Source organism: Chrysochloris asiatica, unplaced genomic scaffold (assembly GCF_000296735.1).
Source record: "Chrysochloris asiatica unplaced genomic scaffold, ChrAsi1.0 scaffold00008, whole genome shotgun sequence".
Lineage (NCBI taxonomy): Eukaryota > Metazoa > Chordata > Mammalia > Afrosoricida > Chrysochloridae > Chrysochloris > Chrysochloris asiatica.
Window position 1 is genome coordinate 9,284,675 of NW_006408526.1, and position 9,270 is coordinate 9,293,944.

The following is a 9,270-nucleotide window of genomic DNA, read 5'->3' on the forward strand; positions in this document are numbered from 1 at the left end:
GAGCTACGGGCTGCCAAAAGAACCAACAGATCTGTTTTGGAAGAAGTGCAATCAGAGTGCTCCTTGGAGGCCAGGATGGCCAAACTTTGTCTCTCATACTTCAGACATATTTTCAGGAGGGACCAGTTGCTGGAGAAAGATATCATGTTCGGTAAGGTAGAGGGTCAGAGAAAAAGAAGAAAACAGCCAGTGAGATGGATTGGTAAAGTGGTAGCATCAGTGGGCTCATGAGTAGCAACAATTGTGAAGTTGTCCTAGTACCGGGCAGTGTTTTGTTCTGTTTTGTATAGGGTCACTATGAGTCAGTACCGACTTGATGGCACCTAACAACAATAACAATTATCAATGAGGTCTGTTTTTAGGAGTTAGTAAAAGAACTAATCACAGCAAAATTAGCTCTTTGAGCAAACTAATTATATGTTTCTTGATATGGAAAATACACAATACAAAGGCCTGGAGGATTTCAATTTTTTAGAGGAGAAATTTGAAAAGAAGGAAAGTACCAATAAGGAGCTACCAAAGGAGAGAGAGAAAGCACTCCATCTCTCTAGACCAGACATTAAGAGCAAAACTTGAAAAACTTTATATATGATGTCTCTTCTTTTTTTAATTTGAATTGTGTGATATGTCTTTTCTCCTATTCAGAAAAACTGTACACCTTACTCATATCTTTTATGTAAGTGACTGCAAAAAGTCCAATAGAAAAAAGCTAATCAATGAGGAGGCAGTTTTTAACTGTGTTAAAAATAATGTGTTTTAACTGAATATGTATGGCCCACTTTTGCTCTTCTGAATTTGAAGAAATGAAATGCAGATTAATAAAAGATTTTACTCATTCATTCATATGGTAATTTCTATGTTCCAAAATGTGGCATGTACACATGTGCACTGAACATGTAGCATTTGGAAAATTACTGTTGAGCATCAGATGGATCTTGGATAAAAGCAGAGAATAAGAAAAAGATGTTTACCTGTGCTTTATTGACTATGCGAATGTTTTTCAAGTGAAAAAAAAAAATTATTCACAACATTTCAGAAAGTGAGTATCACAGAACGCTTAATTATGCTCATGTGGAACCTGTATATTGACCAAGAGGCAGTCATTCAAATGGAACAAGGCTACACTGAATGGTTTAAAAGTAGGAAAGTTGTTCGCCAGGGTTGTATTCTTTCACCATACTTATTTAATCTGTATGATGAGCAAATAATCCAATAAAATGGATTATATGAAGAAAAACATGGCATTAGGATTGGAGGAAGACAACCTATGATATGCAGCAGATCCAACCTTCTTGCTGAAAGCAAAGAGGACCTAAAATACTTAGTAATGAAGTTCAAAGACCACAAGCTGCAGTATGGGTTGCACCTCAATGCAAAGAAAACAAAATTCCACCACTGGATCAATAAATAACATCAAGGTAAATGGATAAAAGACTAACGTTGTCAAAAACATCAATATGCTTAGATCCACTTTCAACACTCATGGAAGCAGCAATCAAGGAATCAAATGAAGTATTGCATTAGGCAAATCTGTTGCATAACCCCTCTTTAAAGTGTTCAAGAGCAAAGATGTCAGTTTGAGGACTAAATGCTAAGGTGTGCCTGACCTAAGTTATGGCATTATCAGCAGCTTCATAAACATGTGAAAGTTAGACAGTGAATAAGGGAGACTGTAGAAGAATTGATGCATTTTAATTATGGTGTTGGAGAAGAATATTAAAGTACCATGGATTGTTAGAAGAACAAACAAATGTTTGTTGGATGAATTAAAGTCAGAATGCTCCTTTGAAACCAGGATGGCAAGATTTCATCTCTCATAATTAGGACATATTATCAGCAGGGAGCAGTCCCTGGAGCAGTGCATTATGTTAGGCAAAATGGAAGGTCAGGAAAAAAAAAGGAAGACCCCAATGAGCTGGATTAGCATAAATGAGGACGTCACAGTACTGGGCAGTGTTTCATTTTGTTGTGCATAACGTTGCTATGAGTGGGAACCAAATAGATGGCACCTAACAACAAAAATGAAAAAAAAAAAAAAATTCAGGTAAATTTTGGATTTTATTGCATGAGGTTTTGTTGCAATCCTGGAACTCAACTCTGGTTCACACAGATCTGAGAAATCTGCAAGTGGGAACAAGATCACAAAGGGGATGATGGGAAGTATTTGTATAGCTCACTTTTTCCATGGCCTGACTAGGGGGAAAAATGATTTATTTATTATTATTATTTTATTTAAGATCACATTCCCCTGCAATTTGTCTGGCCATTCACATGCTGACCTTAGTATTTTAGATTTCTTTCTATGGCATCCAAGCAGTTCTTCAACATTAATTTTCTCATCAAAGATTTACATGATTTTTGTGTGGGAATCAGCTGAAGTATGGGGAAGCAGTGCCTTCTGAGAAAATGCTGCTGGACAAAGTTCTCACCCTGGGAACTTGACTCATGTTTTCTTAAATACGCAAGAAGCAACTGTCACAGACACAAAATATCTGAGACAAGCACATTCTCTTCCTGTGGTGAGCAACATAGAAGTTAATGAAAACCATGAATGTCTCTGCTTCAGAGACCAGAAATATCTCAAGACCTTATTATCAGCATACCTTTTCCTTGTTAGCAGATCTGCAGCTGAATCAGGAAGTTTATTTGTGAATCTTGACTCAGCATAAGGGAAGTGAGCCTGAACCTAACATATTTTGACAGTTCCAACTCAAAAGACTCTCTCTTCTCCATTGAATTCTGTGATGGAATCCCAGTGTGGCACTGTGGGCTAATGCACTGGACTGCAAGATTGGTTTGAAGTACAAGATTGGCAGTTCAAGCTAACCAGCCACTCCTCAGAAACCCTATAGAGGACAACTATGAGTCAAACCGACTCGACGGCACTTAACAACATAATCTATACAGAAGCAGATCGCTGGGGTTTTCCCTTGCAGAGACACTGAGTAGGTTGGAACCACCAACCTCTCAGTTATCAGCTGAACATTTAATTGTTACACCACCAGGGATCTTGATTATAGATTATAGTCAAGAACAGCCTATAGGGACAGTTCTACTCTATTACAGGGTGTTGCTATGAGTTGGAATCAACAGGCTCCAACAACAATACTTAGGAAATAATAGGGTTCCATAATTACATTCCTCAGATTACAACATGTGTATAATTGTGTTTTCCCCTTCGTTTTGGCCCTTCTGCTTTTCATTAAACTAGCCCTAGTTCAATATTGAATATTTGGATCACAAGGGGACCTGCACTAACGAATGATTATATTGATGATATCTGCCAGATGAGGACTTGCACACTTGTCCTGGCATTCTATTAATTTTTTGGTAATCTTATGATTTATGAATCACTGTATTACCAAAATAATGAAGTCATTGGTATATGAGTGTTTGCCATTTTATAGATAAGAGAAATGATGTAGGAATACTAATTTGCTAAAGCCATAATATGGCAAAGTTGGTTTCCAGTCTATTTGTGTCTGAATCAAAGTGGGAGCTCTTTCTAGTGCTTAACATGGTCTCTCTCAATGTCTCAGCCCTCACTGCTCTGGGAATGTTGTGACAGTTTCCCTCCTACTGTGTTAACAGTGGACATTTTCTCCTTCTAGCCTAAGCGATGACAGGATGCTCATAACTGCCCCCCAGATTTTCCTAATTCAGAAGGATATAACTTCAATCTGAATTCTTGAGAAATTTTCTAAATGTCTGCCTAGGAATGATATAATTATATTCTGCTCATGTAATATATCACTTCTGGCAAACTAATTTGTGTACTTTAGAGGTAACAGAGAAACACGTTCCTATTGTGGAGTATAAAGAATTATGTTCAGATCTCAACTCTACTACTTAAAAGTTGTGTTACCCAAACTCCTCAACTTCATCTGTAAAATATGTATAATTATATGAGGGTTTATTTTAGATAAATTCATGAGGTTAATATATTTAGATAAATTTATGAGGTTTAGTTCTATATGGTGCAATTAAGTGTATATGACTACTAATTGAAAAATTGGAGGTTTAGACCCACTACATCTCTTTAAAGTGTTAAAGAGCAAATATGTCACTTTGAGGACTACAATGTGCCTAACCTAAGCCATGGATTTCAATCAGCTCAGATGCATGTGCAAGTTGGACAGTGAATAAGGAAGACCAGTGAATAATCATAATGCATTTGCATTATGGTGTTGGTGAAGAATACTGAAAGTACCATGGATTGCCAGAAGAACAAGCAAATTTGGCTTGGATGAAGCACAGCCAGAATGATCCTTAGAAGTGAGCATGGCAAGACTTCATCTCTCATACTTTGAGCATGTTCTCAGGAAGGAGAAAATCATGATAGTATCTCTGGAGAAAGACAGGATGTTTGGTAAAGTGAAGGGTTTGGTGAAAGAGAGAAAGTTCCTCAAGGAGTTGGATTGACACAGTAGCAACAACAATGAGCTCAAAGAGAATAATTGTGAAGATGGCTCATGACTGGGCAGTGTTTTGTTCTGTTTCACATAGGGTCACTATGAGTCAGAACAGATTCAACTTCACCTAACCATAACAACAGAGGCACTTTGCAAGAGAGACTTGACAGTCTGCTTCCAAAGGTCACAGCCTTGAAAACCCTCTCTAGTGCAAATTCAGTCTGCACACTTAGGACCACCATGAGTTGGAATAGACTCAATAGCAGCTGGTTTGGGGTTTGGGAATGATTTAATTAAGATAGTGTATAGAAAACTCTAAGGAGCTCTGGTAGGTAGTAGTTACGAATTGGGCTGCAAACCGCAAGGTCAGCAGTTCAAAACTACCAGCTGCTCCGTGGGAGAAAGATGAGGCTTTCTGCTCCTGTAAAGATTTACAGCCTTGGAAACCCTGTTTCAGGGGCGCTATGGGTCAGATCCGACTCGACGGCACTTAACAACAACAACAACAATGAAAACTCTGGACATGGTTATGGAAGTATTAATAGTAGATATGGAAGTATTGATAATGATAATAATAAACTGTGTAAGACACTCATGTGTTATTGTTACAAAGATTTATTACATGAATTATCTAACTAGATCATTACAATATTATGAGATCAATATTTGTATTGTCTTCATCATGTACACAAGGAAATAGAAACTTGTAGAAGCTAAGTCATTTGTTCAAGACCAGGTTGGTAAGTACCAGAGATACAACAGAGTTACGTATCTTCAGATTCTAGATTCTCTGCGCGTTTTCCACTGCAACAGGCAGCACCACCAGTCACAGTCATTAATGAGAAATGTTTTCAGCATGGGTTATGATGTGTTTGATGAGGTCACTGGAAATTGTAGAGAGTCAGGATCATGAACTGTGGAGACTGGAATTAAGGTTACTATTGCCTAGAATGATGTTATATGCATTGGCACAATGACAGCAGCAATGAACTCAATCATAGCAATGGTTTTGAGGTTGATGCAGGACTAGGCTGTGTTTCATTCTATTGTTCAACAAAGTTTGTATAATCCTGTAGATCTGTTTAGTAACAACAATATGCCAAGTTCTGTGTCATGTACTTTCTATGCTATTTTTAATCCTCATAACTGTACATTAAGGTAGGTATTTATAATCTTCCTTTGTTGTTGTTGCTATGTGTCAGAACTGACTCAATGGCACTTAACAAAAAACAAAAAACTGGCAAGGTTTGGTCTTCCTTTGCAAAGAGACAGAGATAGAGAGGGAGAGAGAGGCTCAGTTTTTGTATTTATCCTTCTCTTTTATGTATAGAATATCACTCCAAAGACATTAGAATTAGCACCCACCCGACTCTGGTTTGTCTCCCTTATTTTAGCTGATAACATCTGCAAGGAAGACCCTGTACCCCAAAACAAGGTCACATTCACTAGTGCAGAGGTTAGGATTTGAGCATACCTTTTTGGGGTGACACAAATTCAGTTAATAACTACATTCCTAATTAACACAGACACCCACAGATTACTTGTCTGAATTTTAAGGAACATTTGCATTTCGGTACTATATGAGGATGAAATGAGATACCACAAAATAACACAGTGGTTTCACCATGAATTTACAGATTTAGATGGTGCAATTCTAACCTTTTTAAAACTTTTATTCTACATTATTACTACTATTATTACTTTTGTCTTATAAATGCTATATTACACTTCAGTCAGTGAAAATTTATTTTTCAAAAACTAACTCTTGTGCTCTTCCTAGGTCGGCGCTCTGTAAGAAAAAGAACGTGTTCAGTTCAAGCGCAAAGATTTTGAAGCCCAATGGCTAAAGTCAGATGAATTCGAGTCTGGTATTTCTCAGGCTCTTCTTAATCTTGAGATGAACTCAGACCTAAAGGCTCAGTTACGAGAGCCGAACATAACTGCAGCGAAGGAAATTGAAGTTGGTGGTAGTCCGAAAGCTATTATAACCTTTGTTCCTGTTCCTCAACTGAAGTCTTTACAGAAAATCCAAGTCCGACTAGTACGTGAACTAGAGAAAAAGTTCAGTGGAAAGCACGTGGTCTTTATTGCTCAGAGGAGAATTCTACCTAAACCAACTCAAAAAAGTCGTACAAAAAATAAACAAAAGTGTCCCAGGAGCCGCACTCTGACTGCTGTGCATGATGCAATCCTTGAAGATTTGGTCTTCCCAAGTGAAATTGTGGGCAAGAGAATCCGAGTAAAGCTGGATGGCAGCCGGCTTATAAAGGTTCATTTGGACAAAACACAGCAGAACAACGTAGAACACAAGGTTGAAACGTTTTCTGTTGTATGTAAGAAGCTCACGGGCAAGGATGTTAATTTTGAATTCCCATAGTTTCAGATGTAAACAAAAATGATTAAATGAGATACAATTCACGTAAGAACAAAAACAAAAAAAAAACTAACTGTTGTATCTATCACTAGCGTAGTGGTTACGAATCGGGCTGCGAACCTTAAGGTCAGCGGTTCGAAACTACCAGCCGCTCCGCCCGAGAAAGATGAGGCTTTCTACTCCCGTAAGGATTTACACCCTCGGAAACCCTGTACAGGGTCGCTATGGGTCAGAACCGACTCGACGGCACTTAACAACAACAACAACAACATCTCTATTAAAGATAAGTTTGGCCAACACAAATATAGAAGGAATGCAGAGAATGAAGTTGGGCCTTATCCAATTCTGGTAGTTAATTTATCTACGACTGACTGTAAAACTTAACACAAAGCTTTGGAATCTAAAGATTATTCCTCCTCTACTATTTTACTTGTAAAGGAGTAATTGTTAGCCAGTTCTATCATCACTCCTATGCATATTAATATACTGTCTCAGGAATGGCATGTGGTGCACCACTTTAAGAAACTATAAATAAGAGGATAAACAGGCAAGATTTCTGAAGTTCGTGTTATTAAGTATCGTGAGTCAGTTCAGACTCATAGCAACCCTGTACAGAGTTTTCAAGGCATGATTAGTGGGTTTGAACCACCGACCTTTTGTTCAAACTAAACTGTTGGTCCAGAGCTTATCCTTCAACATTACCCCAGGACTCTGAAGCTTGTATAGGTTACTGAAAATTAGTATTTTAATCTAGTCTTATTAAATCCTTACACAGTGAAAATGTCTCTGTATTCAGACTTTCATTATTTTCAAGTTCTTAGAAAATATTAAGGAGAGGAAAAATTGTCCAGTTTTAAATGAATGTTAAAAAGAAATGTTTTTAAGCATTCATTAGGTAATTTCTCCATATAAGTCGCTATACCAGATTGTATGTATAGAAACATTAAACAAAAACACCATCCCTGTCTTCAAGAGACTGTGATTTAGTTATGTGGAAGACCATACAATAATAATTACATAATTATGCCAACAAACACTCTGCAAAATGTGAATTCATGCAGAGTGCTGTAGTAGGGAGCACATCAGAGACACCTAACTAAGACATGTCTCTGGAAGGGTAGGATCAGGGAAGTCTTCCTAGAGAAGCTGACATAGAGCTAAATTTAAAATCTGGTACTGCTTTTGCCCATCAAAGAATGTAGTACAAGTATATACTACACAGGAAAAGCAGCATGTGTAAGAACATAGGAGACAGTAGTTTGGACAACATCAACGTGTGATTTAAAAGATTAGTATTGAAATCAGAACTACTTAGGAGAATGGCATAGACTGGGAAAAGACAGAAGATTAAGTTTACTGAGTCTGAGTTCAATCGAAAAATACTTGTGTATGCTGATGACATGCCCAAAGTAAGCCAGCCAAATTCTTGTCCTCCTCCCTTAAAAGGCTATGTTTCTTCTGAGACTTATCTGTTTGTTCTTCTGATAGTCCACAATATATTCATTATTCTTCACTGACACAACAATTCAAGTCATCAATTATTTTTCTGTCTTTCTCTTTCATTGTCCTACTTTTGCAGACATATGAGGTGATTGAAAAGTCCCTGGTTTGAGTCAGGTGCAACTTCATCATCAAACTGACATCTTTGCTTTTTTTGAACTTTAAAGAGGTCTTCTGAGGCAGATTTACCCAACGCAATATGTCATTTGATTTTTTTTCTTATCTTTCCTTGGACATGGCTATGATAAGTCTCATGAAATAATCCTAAGAGTAAGTGGATAAAATGGAGTTGAAAGAAAGATCACTAGAATGGAGAGGATCAAGGATCTCTGGAGATAGAGTATTCTATGGGTCATCATGTAGATACTGATTATCTCCCAGGATGGTGAAAGTTACTAGAGGTGAAGAGAAAGACTGTGATCTCAGTGTTGGGATTTAGAGTCTACTTTTGCTCCTAGAAGCCAAGTGCTACTGAAGAAAATTGTACAAGTAAGTTGATTTCAACTGGTGAAAATCCATGGACTTCAGTCTCAGAGCTCCTCAAAGTATGATTTCTAGTTAGAGCTCACTCCCAATCCCATCATAACGATTTTATACCTTTATAATTCAACTCTAATCCTTTATTATAGCTGATTCCTTCTCATCCAGATAATTTATTCATCTTCTACTGTATAGGCCCAAACTGAGGTCTGCAAGTAGTAAATACCTTAATTTATTTCTCCAAGAAAGTCAGCACCTCTGCTATACCTCTTTGTGTCTCAGTTTCCTCCAGTATAAAAATGAGGATAAACATCTGGAAATAGTTATAGGAAAACACACCAACTACTCCTTAGAAATCCTTTACAGGATTACTATGAGTTGGAACCTACACAATAGCACTTAACAACAAACTTACATGTCATGGCACATAACAATCAATACCTATTAGATATTATCACTTATATTATTTTTACATGCTTTTGTTTCTTAGGAAGTGTTTTTGCT

At 37.4% G+C, this 9,270-nt stretch overlaps 1 pseudogene; it reads left to right on the forward strand.

The window, feature by feature from the left end:
* The window catches only part of LOC102835622, a 50,921-nt pseudogene extending 44,120 nt beyond the window's left edge, over positions 1–6,801 (forward strand).
* Positions 6,802–9,270: the final 2,469 nt, after the last annotated feature.